This window comes from Triticum dicoccoides, chromosome 1A (genome assembly GCF_002162155.2).
Source record: "Triticum dicoccoides isolate Atlit2015 ecotype Zavitan chromosome 1A, WEW_v2.0, whole genome shotgun sequence".
NCBI classification, from domain to species: domain Eukaryota; kingdom Viridiplantae; phylum Streptophyta; class Magnoliopsida; order Poales; family Poaceae; genus Triticum; species Triticum dicoccoides.
The window spans coordinates 358402058-358410127 of record NC_041380.1 but is presented as its reverse complement, the minus strand read 5'-3'; the positions used below and the strand labels follow the sequence as shown (position 1 = coordinate 358410127).

At 51.0% G+C, this 8070-nt stretch overlaps 1 long non-coding RNA gene across 1 annotated transcript; it reads left to right on the top strand.

The window, feature by feature from the left end:
- The first annotated feature begins 3551 nt into the window (after positions 1–3551).
- Positions 3552–6539, top strand: LOC119289448. Its single transcript, XR_005141519.1, has 3 exons — positions 3552–3819; positions 3935–4334; positions 6491–6539. It is a non-coding gene; the product is annotated as an uncharacterized LOC119289448 (long non-coding RNA).
- The last annotated feature ends 1531 nt before the right edge of the window (positions 6540–8070 follow it).

Sequence of the window (8070 nt, the reverse complement as noted above, 5' to 3'; positions counted from 1 at the left end):
CGGAAGGCGTCGAGATGTTGAAGAAAGCAGAAATCAGAACAAGGCCAACACTCTAAAGATTCGACCCAACTACTACGTAGTTGGCCCGAACCTTGGGGGCTACACCCAGTGGGTGCGCTGGCGCGCCCCCACAAAGAAGAAATTACAAGAAGACTTACCAGAACGACGCGCTCCAGGTCGCGCGTCCGCTCCACCTCGGCCTGGGCGAAGGCCTCGAGCCGTTCCGTCCGGCCTCGCATGCGGCGGCTGATGGCGTCCAGTGCCGCCTCCTCCTGGGTCTGAGGCCCAAAGACAATGGCGCCCCCGCTCCGCGCTGGCTGCGGCACGGCAGCTCGGCTCCCTCCCTGCCGGGGCACCAAGGCGTACTCCCCGCTAGCCGCTCGCGACGCGGCCAGCACCTCCTCCGACGCCCCTCCCAGCACCGACAATGACCCGGAAGCCGGGATGCCCTGCGTCGCCGTCTCCGGCCCAGCTGCCGGGGTGGCCTCAAGGTTCGGCGGACTTCTCGGTCCCCGCCACGGCCGAGATGCCACGATCCGGTTTCCGAGAAACCCGCACACAGTGGGTGTTGCCGGACCCGGCGCTCGCATAATCCACCTTGCTTAAGGGGGAAACTGCGAAGGCCCACTCATCCAAAGATGGCGGACCTTCACAGCTTCGGGGACTACTGTTGGGGGGATGGACCCCGGGCAGGCAACGGAACCCGGATCCTCTTCAAAAAACAACGGGGTTGGCACCGCCCCTCAATACCGGCACACGCTTGGCCGGGTCGATCGACCCGCCCAAGCCCCTCAAGCCGGCCAGACTAGCTGACCCGGCAAGACACGTCGACTCGGCCCCAACAACTAGCGCAAGACAGCCAAACCCGGCACAACCAAAGCCTCCTCGACAAGCCAACGCCACCGGTGGTATGCTACCCAATCCAGCCACGGGTCAACTCCCGTCCCATCCAGGCCGTATGATGGGGACGAGACTTCAATCAATGATGACCGAGGCAACAGTGCCCCGCCCATGCCTCTAGTCACCAGGAACGTGGCAACAGTGCCCCTCACCTACCCGTTGACCAGGGCCAGCGTGGCTACATGCCCCCGCCCTCACCGCTAACGACAGCAAGCGGCAACCTGACGGAGAGCACTGTACGCGACTCAACTCGGCCACACCCTGACGATCAACAAGATGGCGCACAACCCCCCTAGGCATGCGGGGCCCACACCTAGGGGAACCCGGCGAACCACAAGCCCTTAGCGGGACCCGGCCCGGGTCCCCGGACACCGCCAATACGGACCCACCGACTTGTAACATTACCATTGTACCCCCGGGGGGTTGGACTATAAAACCCCCCGGGAGCCCACGATCATACGGGGGGGGGGGGCGACGAGAGGGCAAGCAGAAAACACATACGAGAGAAAAGCAAGTAAGCATAGGACTAGCCACAAAACAGCAACACCAGAGAGAAGGAGCAGCCCAAGCCTTGTCCAGCTTCCTTCCTCCCCCATACAGCTCCAGGAGCAACATTGTACTATCGATCATCCAACTACGCTCGGCAGGACTAGGGGTATTATCTCTCCGGAGAGCCCCGAACCTGGGTATGTCCGGCGTCCCACGGCCGCTCATGACAACCCCGCCTCTGGAGTCCACCAGAACCCTCGAGCCTCCTCCTCTCTTTAGCCATCCCTTGGCATCTGCCATGCACCCACCACGACAACTACTGATCATCCAGAAAAGAAACATAACAACGACCAAGATCTTCATCGAGCTCCCACTTCAGCTCGGTTGCGCCACCTGCACTAGTATCATCGGCACCTGCAACTATTTGGAAGTATTGGTGAGTCACGAGGACTTAGCAATCTCACACCCACAAGATCAAGACTATTTAAGCTTATGGGTAGGATAGGGTAATGAGGTGGAGCTGCAGTAAGCACTAAGCAGAAATGGTGGCTAACATACGCAAATAAGAGCGAGAAGAGAAGCAACACAACGGTCGAGAAGCTAGAAGTGATCCTGAAACTTCTTACGTTCAAGCATTACGCAAGAACCATGTTCACTTCTCGGACTCCGCCGAAAAGAGACCCTCATGGCTACACACGCAGTTGATGCATTTTAATTAAGTTAAGTGTCAAGTTCTCTACAACCAGACATTAACAAATTCCCATCTGCCACATAACCGCGGGCACGACTTTCGAAAGTTTATACCCTGCAGGGGTGTCCCAACTTAGCCCATCACAAGCTCTCACGATCAACGAAGGATATTCCTTCTCCCAGGAAGACCCGATCATACTCGGAATCCCGGTTACAAGACATTTCGACAATGGTAAAACAAGACCAGCAAGACCGCCCGGATGTGCCGAAAAATCCCGATAGGAGCTACACATATCTCGTTCTCAGGGCACACCGGATGAACACTACGTACTACTAAAACCAACCCTCAAGTTTCCCCGAGGTGGCGCTGCAAGTGGCTTTGCTTTGAACCAACACTCAGAGGAGCACTGGCCCCCCCGGGGGGGAGGGGGGTTAAAATAAAGATGACCCTCGGGCTCCAGAAACCCAAGGGAAAAAGGCTTAGGTTTTTAGGAAAATGTAAAACCAAGGTTGGGCCTTTCTGTAGGAGTTTTATTCAAAGCGAATTGTCAAGGGGTTCCCATAACACCCAACCGCGTAAGGAACACGAAATCAAGGAACATAACACCGGTATGACAGAAACTAGGGCGACAAGAGTGGAACAAAACGCCAGGCATAAGGCCGAGCCTTCCACCCTTTACCAAGTATATAGATGCATTAATTAAAATAAGAGATGTTGTGATATCCCAACTATAATGCCCCGAGACCGATGTGCCAGGTGTCTTTCAGTTATTCGCTGTTGTTGCCATGTCATTCGCTTGCGTGTTGCATCTTGTCATTTCATCATCCGCATTGCATCATCATGTTTTCAAAACTTGCATCCGTCCGGGTTCCCCAGTTCTCTCCGTTGTCCGTTCTGAGCCCAACCACACTTGCACACGCCCACGGCATGTCCGAAATAGTATTTTATAAGTGGCCGGAAAATGTTCTCGGAATGGGATGAGAGTTGACGTGTGGTCTTATTATAGTGTAGATAGACCTCCTGTCAAGTTTCATCGCATTCGGAGCTCGTTTGATGCCCCAACCGTTAACTATAGCGACAATATAGTCGGTCAAATCGTCGGACGTTTTCGGTCTCCGGAAACAGTCGCCGGGTCTCTCTCTTTTCTCTTCTCTCAGCCTGAGGCCTTCTGCACAACCCACTACCTCTCACTGTCAGGCCCTACCTAACCTTTCTCGTCAGCCCGCGGCCCTCCTCGCGCGCGCGTCCAAAAATTGTCCCGGACCCGACCCGAGCAGTCGTCACCGTGGTGTCCGGATCATCCCGAAACATCTACAAAACGTCACCGTTTTCTTATTTGGTATCCCTAGCTATTTTTTTCGCGACCGTCTGAATAAGGTCAGAGGGACCAAATGCCCCTATCCAAAAATCCACTTGTTATATATATATCAGATCAAACCCTAAAAATCCCCCCTTGTCCCATGCCTCCGCCGCCGCTAGCCCACTGTCTACTCCTCGTGTTCCCCGCCGAGCCAATCACCTTCGTTCCTTGTTTTCGGATCCACTCCACCAACCAACGAAACCACCACCCACTCGTTTTGGACCGCTAGATCACAGATCCGACGGCCTAGGAGGCTCCCCAACGCCCCTGCGTTCGTCCCTGCCACCCGGCCGCAGCTCCCTCGCCCCCGCTCGATCTGGCCGCTGAGATCCCGAGCGCCTCGACCCCAAGCTCCATCACCCGCCGGTGGCCTTAGATGGTACAGAAGCAACTGCCGCCAGACCGGATTCCCCCTCGCCTCTAACCTTTCTTCCTCGTGGCTCTCCCACTCGTATCTCACATCTTCCTCTCACTCTCTCTATTTTTGCTCACAGGAGACCTCCATGGCTGCTCCAGCTAGCTCCGTCGCTGTCGTTTCGTGCCAGGAATGGGTGGATCCAGGCTCCCCGCACCCAGATCGGACACTGCCACGTCATTCCGACGCGCCGCATCTTCGCCCTCCGGGACGGCATCGAACAGCAAGCAGCCGCCGCCCCACACCGTTGAACGCGTCCCCCCGAACCGGTCTTCCCTCCTCGCCGTTGACCGCGTCCTGCCGCGTGGGCCGCCTCCAGCGCCCTCCTGGCCGCATCTCGCTTCCTGGCCCAGCGACTGTGGAGCTGGCCTGCTCGACCGCACCCCCTGGGCAGCCTCCACCCACAAGCACCAAGGCCCAATCGCCCGTGCCCTGCTGCAGCATTAGCCCACCAAATCCGCTGGCCCAAGGCCCGCGAGGTGAGCACAAGCCAGCCCATCCCTGTTTGCCTATGTGACGCCATGGGCGCTGAATATTATCCTGCGCTCACCTAGTTTTGGCCCGATAGCATTTTTTTCCTGACCTGCGAATTTCCTAATTACCAGTGCACTGCATATTTACAGATTGGACCCTATACTTCATGCATATAATAACTCTCAATCCGTGCATCATATGTAAAAACTTTAAATATGAAAGATGCTTAGAATTTCATCTAGTTTAATAATATGCCACTTTCATCCATGTTTAATATGTTTAAAATGTTGTTTGTTTAAATTTGCTTAAATAACTTACTAAAATGGTTTAATTCATAACTAAATAACCGTAACTCGGAATTTAATAAACTTTATATGTAAATGGGGTAGAAAAATGCCTAGTTTAACATGGTGTACTTGTTTTGCATGTTTATTAACTCTAAAATTATGTTTAGGGCAGAATAGTACCAAACCTAATATAGGCATATGAGGAGTTTCCGGACTTGTTGTTTTGTTGTTCCGGCCTCATTTAAACTTGCCTAGATTAGATAGTTTCATCATGTTTCACCTCTTGCCATGCTAACAACATTTAATCTTGTTGGGTACATAAACGAGAGAGAACTAAATAATTGATGTGGTGTTTCGTCAATATGCAACCCGTTGCATATTGAGCTCCACTTAACTTGTAGTGTTGTTTGTGCACCTTGCCATGCCATGCATATTTAAACCGGACATGCATCATACTTGGTTGGGCATCATGCCATGATTATGTGATGGTTGTTTACTATGTTGTTTGCTTCTTTCTGGTGTTGCTTCTTCGGGTTGGTTCCGATAACGTCGTGTTTGTGAGGATCCGTTCGACTACGTCCCTTTGTCTTCTTCATGGATTCGTTCTTCTTCCTTGCGGGATTTCAGGCAAGATGACCATACCCTCGAAATCACTTCTATCTTTGCTTGCTAGATGCTCGCTCTTTTGCTATGCCTATGCTGCGATACCTACCACTTGCTTATCATGCCACCCATATTGTTGAACCAAGCCTCTAACCCACCTTGTCCTAGCAAACCGTTGTTTGGCTATGTTACCGCTTTGCTCAGCCCCTCTTATAGCGTTGTTAGTTGCAGGTGAAGATTGAAGTTTGTTCCTTGTTGGAACATGGAGATGTTGTTCCTTGTGTGGAACATGTTTACTTGTTGGGATATCACAATATATCTTATTTAATTAATGCATCTATATACTTGGTAAAGGGTGGAAGGCTCGGCCTTATGCCTGGTGTTTTGTTCCACTCTTGCCGCCCTAGTTTCCGTCATATCGGTGTTATGTTCCCGGATTTTGCGTTCCTTACGCGGTTAGGTGATAATGGGAACCCCTTGACAGTTCGCCTTGAATAAAACTCCTCCAGCAATGCCCAACATTGGTTTTTACCATTTGCCACCTAGCCTTTTTCCCTTGGGTTTCGCGGACTCAAGGGTCATTTTTATTTTAACCCCCCCGGGCCAGTGCTTCTCTAAGTGTTGGTCCAACCGAGCGATGTCCGGGGCTACCAGGGGCAACTCTGGGCTGGCCTACCTGACGTCTTGCTCATCCGGTGTGCCCTGAGAACGAGATATGTGCAGCTCCTATCAGGATTTGTCGGCACATCTGGGTGGTGTTGCTGGATTTGTTTTAACTTGTCGAAATGTCTTGTAGAACCGGGATACCGAGTCTGATCGGAATGTCTCGGGAGAAGGTATATCCTTTGTTGACCGTGAGAGCTTGTCATGGGCTAAGTTGGGACTCCCCTGCAGGGATTTGAACTTTCGAAAGCCGTGCCCACGGTTATGGGCAGATGGGAATTTGTTAATGTCCGGTTGTAGATAACTCGAACCTTAACTTAATTGAAATGAATTAACTGTGTGCGTTACCATGATGGTCTCTTCTCGGCGGAGTCCGGGAAGTGAACACGGTGTTGGAGTAATGCTTGCCGCAGGTTGTTCTCTAGTTATTCGTTCGCGCTTTGCCTTCTCTTCTCGCTCTCTTTTGCGAACATGTTAGCCACCATATATGCTAGTCGCTTGCTGCAGCTCCACATATTACCTTGCCTTACCTATAAGCTTAAATAGTCTTAATCGCGAGGGTGCGAGATTGCTGAGTCCCTGTGGCTCACAGATTACTTCCAAACCAGATGCAGGGCCTGATGACTCCGTTCCAGATGACGCGCTTAAGCTCAAGTGGGAGTTCGACGAGGACTCACGCCGTTACTATGTGTCTTTCCCTGATGATCAGTAGTGGTGCCCAGTTGGGGCGATCGGGACCGTGTGGCATGTTGGGTTGATCTTTTATTTTGGCACCGTAGTCGGACCATGAGTGATTGGATGATGTAATATTATTTATGTACTTTGTTTGACATGGCGAGTGTAAGCTAACTATGTACCTTCCCCTTTTATTATCTATATTACATGGGATGTTGTGATGATTGCCTTACTTGCGACATTGCTTTCAATGCGGTTATGCCTCTAAGTCGTGCTTCGACACGTGGGAGATATAGCCGCATTGAGGGCGTTACACCAACATATCCATGTTCCAACATGGAACCAACTTCATCTTCACCTGCAACTAGCAACTCTATAAGAGGGGCTGAGCAAAAGCGGTAACATAGCCAAACAACGGTTTGCTAGGAAGGTGGGTTAGAGGCTTGACATGGCAACATGGGAGGCATGATATAACAAGTGGTAGGTAGCGCGACATAGCGATAGAGCGAACAACTAGCAAGCAAAGATATAAGTGATTTTGATGGTATGGTCATCTTGCTTGAGATCCCGCAAGGAAGAAGAACGAGTCCATGAAGAAGACAAACAGACGTAGTCGAAAGGATCCTCACAAACGCGATGTTACCGGAACTAACAAGAAGAAGCAACACCGGAAAGGAGCAAACAACAAGGTAAACAACCATCACATGAACATGGCATGATGCACAACCAAGGAGGACGCATGTCCGGTTTAATGAGGCATGGCATGGAAATATGCACAAACAATACTACAAATTTAGTGGAGCCCAATATGCAATGAGTTGCATATTGACGAAACACCACATACATTTATTTAGTTCTCTCCTGTTAGGTACTCAACAATATTAAATGTTGTTTAAACATGGCAAGAGGGTGAAGCATGAGTAAAAAACACAGTTAGGCATTTTAAATGAGGCCGGAAACATCAAACAACAATTCCGGTAAATCCCCATATGCATTTAGCAATTTGAAGCAAACAACAATTTAAACATTCTTGAAGTTGTTATCATGATGCGGATGACATTTGCAAGTTTTAAGCAATTTTATGAAAATGTTAGTATAATAAGATATGAGGCATTTTTCGCCATGGCGAAAGGAAAATGGTACCACGGTGGTGAAAATTGGAAATGGAGCCGCGACGGTGAAAATGGACATGGCGCCACGGCAACATCCCGGTTCCGATAACTCGGTCCAAGGAACAAGTTGGGTGATGGAAACGTGCAAGAGCAGCGGGGAGTGATCCTGGATACCGGGTGTCCCACATGACGGTGGCAAGGAAACAAGTGACGATGTGCGACGAACAAGTCGGGCACGGTGCAAACACGGGCATCTCATACAACACACATGTATATGGTCCACGGGCATCGTTCCAGCAGTTATACCTTCCAAAGGTGCATTTACGGAGTGGTTCGAGTTCGGTAAAGGAAGTAGGCGTTCTTGCGACGGTAGTGGTACACGGTCGTCGCGGAAGTAGTGA